Source organism: Miscanthus floridulus, chromosome 7, assembly GCF_019320115.1.
Source record: "Miscanthus floridulus cultivar M001 chromosome 7, ASM1932011v1, whole genome shotgun sequence".
NCBI lineage: Eukaryota > Viridiplantae > Streptophyta > Magnoliopsida > Poales > Poaceae > Miscanthus > Miscanthus floridulus.
This window is the reverse complement of record NC_089586.1, coordinates 80577249-80589317: the sequence shown is the minus strand read 5'-3', so window position 1 is coordinate 80589317 and position 12069 is coordinate 80577249.

Genomic DNA, 12069 nt, shown 5'->3' with positions numbered 1-12069 from the left:
GCTGAATGATGATTGTGATCATGCAATGTCAAGGTTAAGTGCATGCTTAACACCAAGGGTGTTACAGCCCTTCCCCCCCTAAAAGAAATCTCGCCCCGAGATTGCACGACCTACCATTCCACGTAGAAACTCGGATAAACCTCATGAAGATAGTCCTCACGTTCCCACGTAGCGTCTTGCTCACTATGATTATTCCAAACCACCTTGTAGAACTTGGTGACTTTGCTACGGGTCACTCTTTCCATTTCTTTAAGCACTTTAATAGGTCTCTCTTCATATGTCAAATCCGACTGAATCTTGATACTAGTAGATTCAATAGCTTCTTCGGGCACACGAAGACATTTCTTGAGTTGGGAGACATGAAAAACACTGAATATTGCTTTCATTTCCGGAGGTAACTGGAGTTGGTAGGCTACTGGTCCTTTTTGTGCAATGATCTTGTATGGTCCAATATACCTAGGAGCAAGTTTTCGCTTAACTCCAAACCTTTGTACTCTCCTCATTGGGGATACCTTCAGATATACATAATCTCCGACTTGAAATATAATAGGACTTCTCTTATCTGCATGACTCTTTTGTCTTGATTGAGTGGCTTCTATATGTTGTTGAATGATTTGTACTCGTTCTTCAGCTTCTTTGACAAAGTCAATTCCATAATACCTTCTTTCACCAGGCTCAATCCAATTTAGAGGGGTCCTACACTTGCGACCATATAAAGCTTCAAATGGAGCCATCTTGATACTCTCTTGATAACTATAATTGTAGGAGAATTCAACCAAAGGTAACCAATCCTCCCATGAACCCTTGGAAGAAATCACACATGCTCTCAACATATCTTCCAAGATTTGATTTACACGCTTAGTTTGACCTGCGGTCTGAGGGTGATAAGCAAAGCTACGAATCAATGTGGTACCTAAGTACTTGTGCAGATGTTCCCAAAAATGATTAACAAATTGGGGCCCTCGATCTGATACAATACTCTTAGGTACACCATGCAATCTAACAATTTGTTCAATGTATAGCTTTGCATATTGATGAGGTCGATACTAGACATTGACAGGAATAAAATGTGCAGACTTGGTGAGACGGTCAACAATTACCCATATAGAATCATGACCTTTTTGGGTATTTGGAAGTCCGACAATGAAATCCATACTAATGTCATCCCATTTCCAACTTGGAATGGATAGTGGCTGAAGTAAACCTGCTGGTTTCATATGAATGGCCTTAACTCGGCAACAATTATCACATCTTGCCACATATGCCGCAATTTCTTTCTTCATTTTAGTCCACCAAAACCGAGTTTTCAAATCTTGGTACATCTTGCTGCTACCCAGGTGAATGGATAGCTTGGAAGAATGAGCCTCCTCAAGGATTTGGTTCCTCAACTCCCTATCTTTCGGCACTACAAGCCGATCTTTAAACCACAGAACACCATTCTCATCCAATCGGAAATGCTTGCTTTCTTCTTCTTTCATCTTTCTCTTGATATGTAATATACCAACATCAGTCTTTTGCAGCTCAATGATCCTTGACTCTAAAGAACAACTAACTATGATATTATGTAGGACTGCCGGATGCAATAAGTTGAAACCATCTTCCAACAAAGAATTACCATGGTACTTCCGACTTAAGGCATCGGCAACTACATTGGCTTTCCCCGGATGATAATGCACTTCTATATTATAATCTTTGATCAACTCTAACCATCTGCGCTGCCGCATGTTCAACTCTGGTTGAGTGAAGATGTACTTAAGGCTCTTGTGATCAGTGTAGATATGGCAAACATTACCAAGCAAGTAATGTCTCCAAATCTTCAAGGCATGGACAACTGCTGCAAGCTCTAAATCATGTGTTGGATAGTTGACTTCATGCTTTCTCAATTGGCACGAGGCATAAGCAATGACTTAGCCTTCCTGTATTAACACACATCCTAAACTAGTACCTGAGGCATCACAAAATACATCAAATGGTTTCTCAATGTCAGGTTGTGCCAATATAGGAGCAGTCGTTAACAAAGTCCGTAAAGTGTGAAAAGCTGCTTCACACTCTGGTGTCCATACAAATTTCTCCTCCTTCTGAAGTAACCTTGTCATAGGCTTAGATATCTTAGAGAAATCCAGGATAAACCGACGGTAATATCTAGCTAGACCAAGAAAACTTCAGACTTCATGAACTGAGGTTGGGGCTTTCCAATCCATCACTTCTTGCACTTTGGATGGGTCTACAGAAATTCCATTTTCTGATAAGACGTGACCTAGGAAAGGTACCTTCTTCAACCAAAACTCACATTTACTAAACTTTGCATACAACTTATGCTCTCTTAGTCTCGACAATACCACTCTCAAGTGCTCTACATGTTCTTCTACCATCTCAGAATAAATCAAGATATCATCGATGAACACAACCACGAACTTGTCAAGTTCAGGCATGAACACCAAGTTCATCAAATACATGAAGTAGGCAGGAGCATTGGTCAACCCAAAGGACATGACTAAATACTCATAAAGGCCATGCCTAGTGAAAAAGCCGTCTTAGGTACTGTCTTCTGGCCTAATCTTGATTTGGTGATAACCTGACCTCAAATCAATCTTAGAGAACACTTTTGCTTTTGACAATTGATCAAACAAGATATCAATGCGAGGCAAAGGATACTTGTTTTTGATAGTGACAGCATTGAGTGGTCGATAGTCCACACATATTCACAAAGACTTGTCCTTCTTTTTCACGAATATGGCGGGACAACCCCAAGGTGATGAACTGGGGTGAATGAGACCCTTCTCTAAAAGTTCATGCAATTGAATCTTCAATTCTGCTAACTCATTGGGAGGCATTCTATAAGGTCTTCAGGGAAATAGGTGTGGTACTAGGCAACAATTCTATCTTGAACTCTATTTCTTTGTCCGGTGGTAACCCTGGCAATTCCTCAGGAAAGACATTCGGAAATTCACATACTACCGGAATATCAGGAAGGGCCACAGACTAGATAGCATTGGCCACATTATGGAGATCAAACTCCCTAGGAAGGGGTACAAGAAAAGCCTCATTATTCTTGGGATCCCTCAACATAACAGTTCTAGTCGAGGTATCAATAAGAACACCATGGTTCTTCATCCAATTCATCCCCAAGATCACATCAATACCCAATCCCGGTAATATCACTAAGTTGGCAGTATACTCCCTTTCACTAATTTGGATGCGTACATCTCTAACTATCTGGTTGGTAGAAATGTTGCTCCCAGCAGCACTTATGCAATAACCACCCTTTTCTACTACAACTATTTTCTGATCATACTTGGATGCAAATATTGGACTCATGAAAGAATGCAAAGCTCCAGAATCAAATAAAACAACGGCAGGATGATGATTCACAAGAAACATACCAGCCGTGACCACTTCACCAGAGGGAATCTCTTCCATGGTGATATAGTGCACATGTCCCTGATGTCCACTAGAATTGCCCTGCTTCTGGTTGTTGTTCTTCCTGGGATATGGACAATTTCTTGCCTAATGGCTAGTCTTGTTGCAATTCCAGCATGGCATACCATTAGGTAGAGCAACAGAATAAGCCTTGTGGTATACTTGCTGGTTCTGACTTGGCTGTGCCTTCTTCTAGGGTGGTCTAAACTTTGGAGTGGGAGGGCGGAACTAGGGTCTCACATTGGTAGGAGCTTTGGACTGAGATACTCCTGCTTCAAAAGCTCGCTTGCGATTCTTGGATGCTGTATAGATGTTATTATGGTTCTCTTGGGTTAGTGCATCACTAACAAACTCATTGAAGGTAGCACATTTGTTGTTAGCAAGCATCTTCATCAGCTTCGGGCTAAGGCCCCGCTTGAAACTAGCAATTTTCTTTGCATTTGTATCCACAAACTCTATAGCATACCTTGACAAATTGTTAAAGGCATGCAGATACTCTGTCAAACTCTTAGTTCCCTGTGTCAGCCTCATGAATTTCATATGCTTCATGCTCATCAGACCTAGGGGAATATAATGCCCCCTAAATGCAACCTTGAACTGATTCCATGTAATTTGAGCATCTCCAGGCAAAGTGGATCAATGATGACTCCACCATATGCCTGCCAGCCCATGCAACTGGTGCGATGCATAATCAGTCTTTAAGTGCTCGGTGAGCCTCAAAAGACAGAACTTCTGTTCAATAGTATTCAACCACTCATCTGACTACAATGGTTCTTCTGCTTCCTTGAAGACAAGAGGCTTGGTGTCGAGGAAGTCCTTAAAAGTATTGAACTAGTTAGGTTTAGGTCCTTGATGCTGATCTCTTCCATGTCCTTGTCCAGCATTCTGCGCGAGACCGCGTAGCACTTCACCCATAGCATGTTGAGTCTCCATTAGCTGAGCCATCATCTCAGCTGGGGTAGGATGCGGTGGTGGGGGAAGATCCTCATGGCCATTGCCACGGCCATCGTTACCACCCGCATCATCACTAAAAATTCCCCTACGAGTGCACGTCATCTGCGAAGTTGCAACAACAAGTGATTATTGGAGGATGCCCAGAGATTGCAGAAGAATTGCAAAAATTATGCCATACTATAATTACTGGAGAGAATCATAAATTCATACAATAACACAGAGGCACAACAATCCAATTCCACAACATACATCACCAAATGATCACTTATCGTGCCCGCAACGCACTCCCTACATGCCAAATTTTTTATTAAGCACAACTGGAATTCCATTAAACAGTGCAATTGCCACAAGTAGTACATGCATAGTTCCAATAACCATCACAAGGGTACATCATGAAAATGAGACCTACATACTAATTCATTACTACTTCAGCTAAGCTACTCCTATCTCTTTCATCCCTGTCTCTGACTAAAGCATTACCACTTGGCTGGTTCCAAGTAGTCTGTGAGACATCCACATGGGGAAAAGATCCAACTGGTCCATTCACTAGCTCAGTCCCCAAATTCCTGACAAATCTCACTGAGAACCTCAAATGCTGCCACTTGGGCACCTTCCCACAGGGTCTGTCCACCTCGAACTCAACACACCACCCCTGCCACTGAGGATTGTCCTCACGGGCTGCAACTAGTGACTCGCACTGTCATACCACTCATGTCCTTGACGTCCACTTCGCTCCAAACGTAGCGAGGCGGTTCCACGTACCCGACAGAGTTCAGCACCCGCCACAATAAGGTGGGGGTCCCAAACAGTGTCAGAAAGGTGTCACTAGCAATAGGGGCTCCAGGGGCTGCCATCTGTAACTAAGGTTACACTTAAGTGAGGCACGTGCTAGTAGAAACGGTTTACTTAACGATAAGATCATTTAAGGGGGAACCATGCAGGAACATGAATGAACAATGCACCATGATGTATGCTCAGTTCCGTATGTCCTCACAAACTTAGAAAAATAATCTCTAACGACATACACGGTGGCATACATACGTTCTCTCAATACATTCGTAACTAGACGAGCTACATGTTTCGTTGTTAGTGTACCTGCTAGAAAATGCATTTCAGCCCAACCCAACAAATATAAGTACAGAAATGTAAATGCAGGATCTAAATTGCAACTAAATACTTCCATATATGTATACCCATACATATACTTCCGTATCAAAGCTACCCGATGACAATTTATACCCACAATTAAATACGCACCATACACACATGCAAGCATGCATATACAGTCGTATCAAAACTAGCTCTCCCCGACCGCACGCTCACGTCTTGCGGTCATGCCACTCATCAACTTACCTTCTTACCTTGGCGTAGAGGCATTTGATCCATACATTACCATTCAAGTGAATGGCATCCATACAATAGCACACCGTATGGACGACGAAAGTAAAACCCCCCCCCACTGTTAGTACTTAAATAGCCACCTAAAAGTCCTTAACTGGGCATAAAGGAGATGACCACTGGCACACTTTAGATTTTTATAACACAAAACCTTTGTTTTTAAATACACATATGACAAGTTTTAATGTTGAATCCTTGCTCTGATGCCAGCTGTCACAGAACCGTCCAATTTATAAGAGCACAAGTACAATAGCAATCACCTGAAGCGATCAAACCAGTCATACTTGAGCCCATATAAACCCGGTAGTCCAACTGAAATTGCAAAGGATCTCAAACAACCAACATACAAACCAAGATCGTAGAGATTCAACACAACCAGTCACATGTTATATCACAGTTCACAAATAGGTCTCATACATCAGAGTTCAAATAATTATTACAAACCAAGTTTGAAAGTAGCGGAAGCAAAGTAGTTTAACATCAACATCACACGTAGTTTAATACAAAGCCACTTTGTGCCGATGATTAGGTCGACTATGAGCGGATATCTCCCCGGATGCAGGACACTCTCTAGGTGGTCGGTTTGATCAAAGGTTATGGCAGGACTCTGACCACCAAAGAAAGGCATGTGTGGCCGGTTCTGTCGTATAGACCTCACGGTGTGCGACCTTCTGACGGTGTTTGGAGTCGTAGCCCGCCGATCCTCTGAAGATCATGAGGCACCCATCCGGTGTTGGAAAGCCACCATCCTTCCCCTCGGTGTCATAAGTGGTGGGGTTAGGGTCTTTCCCATGCTCTCCTTTGTTGGAGCCTCCGGACAAGAACCGCCTCATTAGGCTGCAGTCCTTGTACAGATGCTTAACCGGGAAGGCATGGTTTAGGCATGGCCCCTCGAGTAGTTTTTTGAAATGGTTTGGAGTGCCCTCCATGGGCTTCCGACCACCCCTACGGTCAGCGGCAGCCACGAGCAAGCCTGTCACAGAACCAGTCCAATTTATAAGAGCACAAGTACAATAGCAATCACCGAAGCGATCAAACCGTCATACTTGAGCCCATATAAACCTGGTAGTCCAACGAAATTGCCGAAGGATCTCAAACAACCAACATACAAACCAAGATCATAGAGATTCAACACAACCAGTCACATGTTACATCATAGTTCACAAATAGGTCTCATACATCAGAGTTCGAATAATTATTACAAACCAAGTTTGAAAGTAGCGGAAGCAAAGTAGTTTAACATCAACATCACACGTAGTTTAATACAAAGCCTAGTGTCATAGTCATCTCCAACCAAAAGCACAAAGGTGAGATGAAATACAGAATGACCATTGCCCATGGTCCTAGTCCTCATCCACAGCAGGAGCAAGACTAGTTCTTGCTAGTAGCCATGAAACATAACATTATCTGCAACAATGGGAATAAAACCCTGAGTACGAGAAGGTACTCAGCGAGACTTACCCGTCCAACTAATATACTAAGACACCAAGGAGTATGCAAGGCTTTATAAGTAGAGCTGGTAGACATTATTTGCAGAAAAAGCATAAGTTATCCAACATCTCTTTAATTGTGTATCACCAGTTATTAATCCTATCTCATACTAGATTAGCAACTATCCTATGCCAAACATGTTGGTACCATTAAGTCATCACAATAATAACCATATCCAGTTGAGTTCTTGCATAATCTCATAACCATCATTTCCATAATTTACTACGATGAAAGGAACTCAAGTCAAGTTCTCACTATCCGGGAGAGACGGCGATTCGAATCGATTCCTACCCAGCTGGGGAATTATTCCTAACACACACCCAAGCATACCTCGCGAAGGTAGCCTAAGGTCACCTTTGGTACAACTCAGGAACCAAATTCACGGGTACGACCAGCGCCGCACAATCAGAGAACCACTCTGCCAAGGGTGATCGGGACTCTAACCTGCCCTTGGGCTTACGCTAATGGCTCTTCGCACATCCTTACTACCATCCAGAGTGCGCACTTTTACCGCTCGTGGTCCCGGCCTGAATTGAACTACTCAGCTTCGCGGTCGGAACGACTTATCTGACCAACTATGTGAGAGGCTACGTTCAACATGACAAGATGACCTCCAACGTCCGGTCCTTAAACGCCACAGACGGAATCACTACAATACCACATATAAGACTCCGCCCGGTCTCCTTTTACTCCACATTACCAGGTTATGTTCCACGATAGCACAATATAGCCAACCGTGATTAAGTTATCACCTATAGCTCGCAGGTGACAGGAAATCACCCGACTTCTACCGGTCTAAGCATAGCTAAGCATGATAAACGTTCCTGGACTTAAATAGGATTCAAGGTAAATATTTCTGGTCAAGGAAGGTAATATGCAACAATGGTTTCCAAACAACTCCTATCACGTAATGCAGCAATACGAATACTTTAAGTGACATTAATAAAATAGGGAGGCTTATAATGCTCCGGGGCTTGCCTTTCACAAACGTCGAAGGCTGGTGATCGGGGCACTCGGGAAGGTGATCCACTTCAGGCTCTCCTTCTCTGGGAACCTCCAGGTGCTGAACTTCCTGATGCTCCTCCTGCTGCTCGGCGTAGAGCTCCACTAGTGTGATCCCCTCGGTTGCACCTATTGCATGCATATGCATAATTAAGTACCATGAATGCATAAGATGGATCACGGAGGATGTGATAAAGGAATGTACATGCTGTGATACTGATGTTAAGTAGCAAAATGATGACAATGCTAACTCCTTATTTGCCTAGTAGGTGCATATCTCTTCTCTAGTTATTTACAAATTTCACACAAAGCAATATCTAAGTTACACATGATAGTTACAAGTTTATATCATAACTGAAGTTATACTTATCCAAATGTTGTGATCTTAGACTTTCTGGAAAGCTTATAAAATTGTCTATAACTATTATTCAATAACCAAAAGCTGAATCACAATCTATCCTAGACAAAATAGGCAATCTATGAAGTGCTGTCCAGAAATTCCAGAGAAAAAGCAATTCGGAAAACTAACTTTAAACAGATAGAACTCCTAAACCCTTTGGCCTATTGACCTGAAATTTTAACACAAGATAGATGAAGAAGTTATCTACAACTTTGTTATTAATCATTTCTACAGAAAACATCATTTTGACTATGCAACATAACAAGCAACAGAATCTGTCCGAAAATATGTTAAATCGAATTATAAAACAACAATATTTCTACTACATTTAAGCATTCAAAATTGGACACCACCAAGTACACCAACAGTTCAGGGGCATCAAATACACTCAAGAAAATATAATGGCAAAGCCCAAACTATTTATTTAATTGTATTTATTAATTTATTTAGATAATTAGGTTAAATAATAAACCTATACCAAATGTGCATAATAAATTCTCAGAAAATTACAGTGACCTCCAAGTGCTACCACAAGACTATTGTAAAAGTTTCATGCCATTTTACCAAGTAAAATATTCTTTACAAAAATGACAAGCTAGTGAGGTCGATTTTAGTGAAAATAATAAACCCTATAGAAAAGTGTCAAACAACAGATTATAAATTTTTCCTAGCTAGAGCATGTCAACATAAGACCAGCAAACTTAGAATCACAATTTTATCACTTTTCTAGCTCAAGATATCTAATTTACAAGTTTATTAACATTCAAAAAGCATTTATTTAAATACATTTTAATCACCAAGAAAAATACAATAAACTGTATATTTCATATTTTTATAAAAAAACTACACTTCATAAGGAACACATCACAATTTGGTTCACAAAAATTGGACCTCTAGAACTCCACCTATGATTTTTCAAAGTTGCATTCGATCAGAAAACAAATGAGCTAGCTTTATGAACTGTCACTGTAGCAAACCAAAAACAGAGGACGGAAAACAGAGCAACGGCGCGAACTAGACGTGGGAACGGCGGAGCTCGTCGATGGCGGCTTCTCCGGTGATGCGACCACCACCAACGGACTCCTCTCACCGAGACGCATCTAACGGGATAGGTTAGCAATCGATTTTTACGACTCTCCTTCTGGCGGCGGTAGAAGGATGGCTCGGCAGCGTGGCCGTACGGTCAGCGGCAGCGAGCTTGTCGATTCCGGTGAACCAACGGAGGCTCAGCCCTAATGGCCCACCGTGGGAGCATCTACGGCTTGAGGCAGACACACAACGATGGAGAGGAATGGCGGTAAGAGCTTAGGTAAGTATGGCCGCGTACGAGCTCACACAAGGCGGCAACAATGGCGGACACGGCGGAGCTACGAACTCGCACGGCTTACCAACTGTCGAGGGAAGGTGCAGCAAGGTTGGGGATGCAGCAAGGGCCGTGGTGGTGCTGTTGGTGGGAGGAGAAAGATGGAGGCGCTGCTGTGGCGATGGATTCACGGCGGCGGCGCTTCTCTGCTCTTGGAGCCATTCTTGGTGGAGAAAGAAGAACAGGCAAGGAGGAGCAGGCAAGTGAATGGAGAGGAAGACAGCAGGCGACGATCGGTTTATCACTGCAACCAGCCACGGCATGCAGGGGCAGCGCTGGTGCATTGCTTCCATGCGGCACGCGCAAGCTGAGCCGGTCGGCCATGCAGTCTGATTCAAAATCTGAATGGAGTTGCAAATACCACCTCAAAAATGCGCCTGAAACCCAAACTTCGTCCCTCCATAACTCTTAAACCACGACGACTTAGCAAAAGATCTATTAATAAAAGTTGTAGATATACAGACCATCTCCAACTTTTCTTAAGTGACCTAGGTCTAATTCGCAAAGGTTAGGAAGATATATCATCACCAAGTTGGGTACGTCAAACTAAAAAACCAATTCAGACTTAGAAGAATTTCTAAGTACCAAAACTAGTGAATTGTTGATCCTTGTGAGCACAAAATGACAAAGCTATGCACTGAATTAGCTCATGACCCAAACATAAAAGTTGTTGCTCTACTCAAAAACTACAACTTTGTTTAAAGGTTCACTGCCATGCAAAGACTCTATGACATAGTTCAAACTAGGTCAAACATAGTACTTTAAAATGATGACATACACCATACCAATGACTTAGAGACTAAACTAGACTTAGCCATGTATACCAAAGTTGTTCATTATGCTATTCTAAACATGTTTAAAGCACTCACAAGGTTCCACACACATTTCATACATTGGTTGCCTATAAACACTAATCTAAGTACGGCAATTAAGTAATATCATATGCAATATAAACCAACAAAGATGGAATACTTGATATGCTTATGATCATGAATGCTCAATGATGATTGTGATCATGCAATGTCAAGGTTAAGTGCATGCTTAACACCGAGGGTGTTACAGAGCCCCTGTACCGTTGCTTCTTGTTCTTCCTTTTGGTGGAACGATTGGAGGCGCCTTTGCCGGCGCCCTCGTCCCGCCTTGCCTTGCCATCGAGACGATCGAAGATCGCTCTGACTGCTTCTTCTCTAGAGGCATGGCTGGTGGCGATGTCTAAGAGTTCCTTGGTGGTTTGTGGGCCCTTGCATCCCAGCTTATGAACCAGAGACTCACAGGTAGTCCTAGATAGGAAAGCTCCTATAACGTTGGCAATGGCGACGTTAGGTAGCTCGTAGCACTACCGGGAGAAGCGCCGGATGTACCCATGGAGGGTTTCACTAGCCTTCTATCAGCAGTTCTTGAGATCCCATGGGTTCCTAGGGTGCTTATATGTGCCCTAGAAGTTCCCCACAAAGATCTCCTTTAGGTCCGCCTAACTCTGGATTATGTTGGACAGCAGGTGTTCCAACCACGCTCGTGCTGAATCGGCCAAGAACAGTGGAAGGTTGCGGATAATGAAGCTATCATTATCAGCGCCACCAGCTTGGTAGGCAAGCCAATAGTCTTTGAGCCATAATCCGGGGTTTGTTTCTCTAGAGTACTTTGAGATATTGGTTGGTGGTTGGTACCTCGGTGAGAAAGCAGCGTTGAGGATGTGACGGCCAAAGGCCTGAGGCCCCGGCAGGCCAGGGCTTAGGCTTTGGTCCTCACCGTTGTCATAGCATCTGCCACGATGAGGGTGATAGCTGCGTCTGGCTCCCTCTCTCGAGTCATCGTAGGCACGTCTGTGGGCGTCGAGGGTGTTGCATGTGCCATGGTTGTGGACGAGACGCTGATGCACTGGGACTGTGGTGCGCTGCCTACTTCCTTGTGGCTCTTGGTGGACCGATGTGTCTCTGTCGGGGTGCTTCAAGGGTGTACGCTGGCTGGTGTCGAGCTCACGTCACCTAGACAATGAGCTTTCGGCCTGCTACACCGTCACACACTCGAGCAGCGTGCGAAT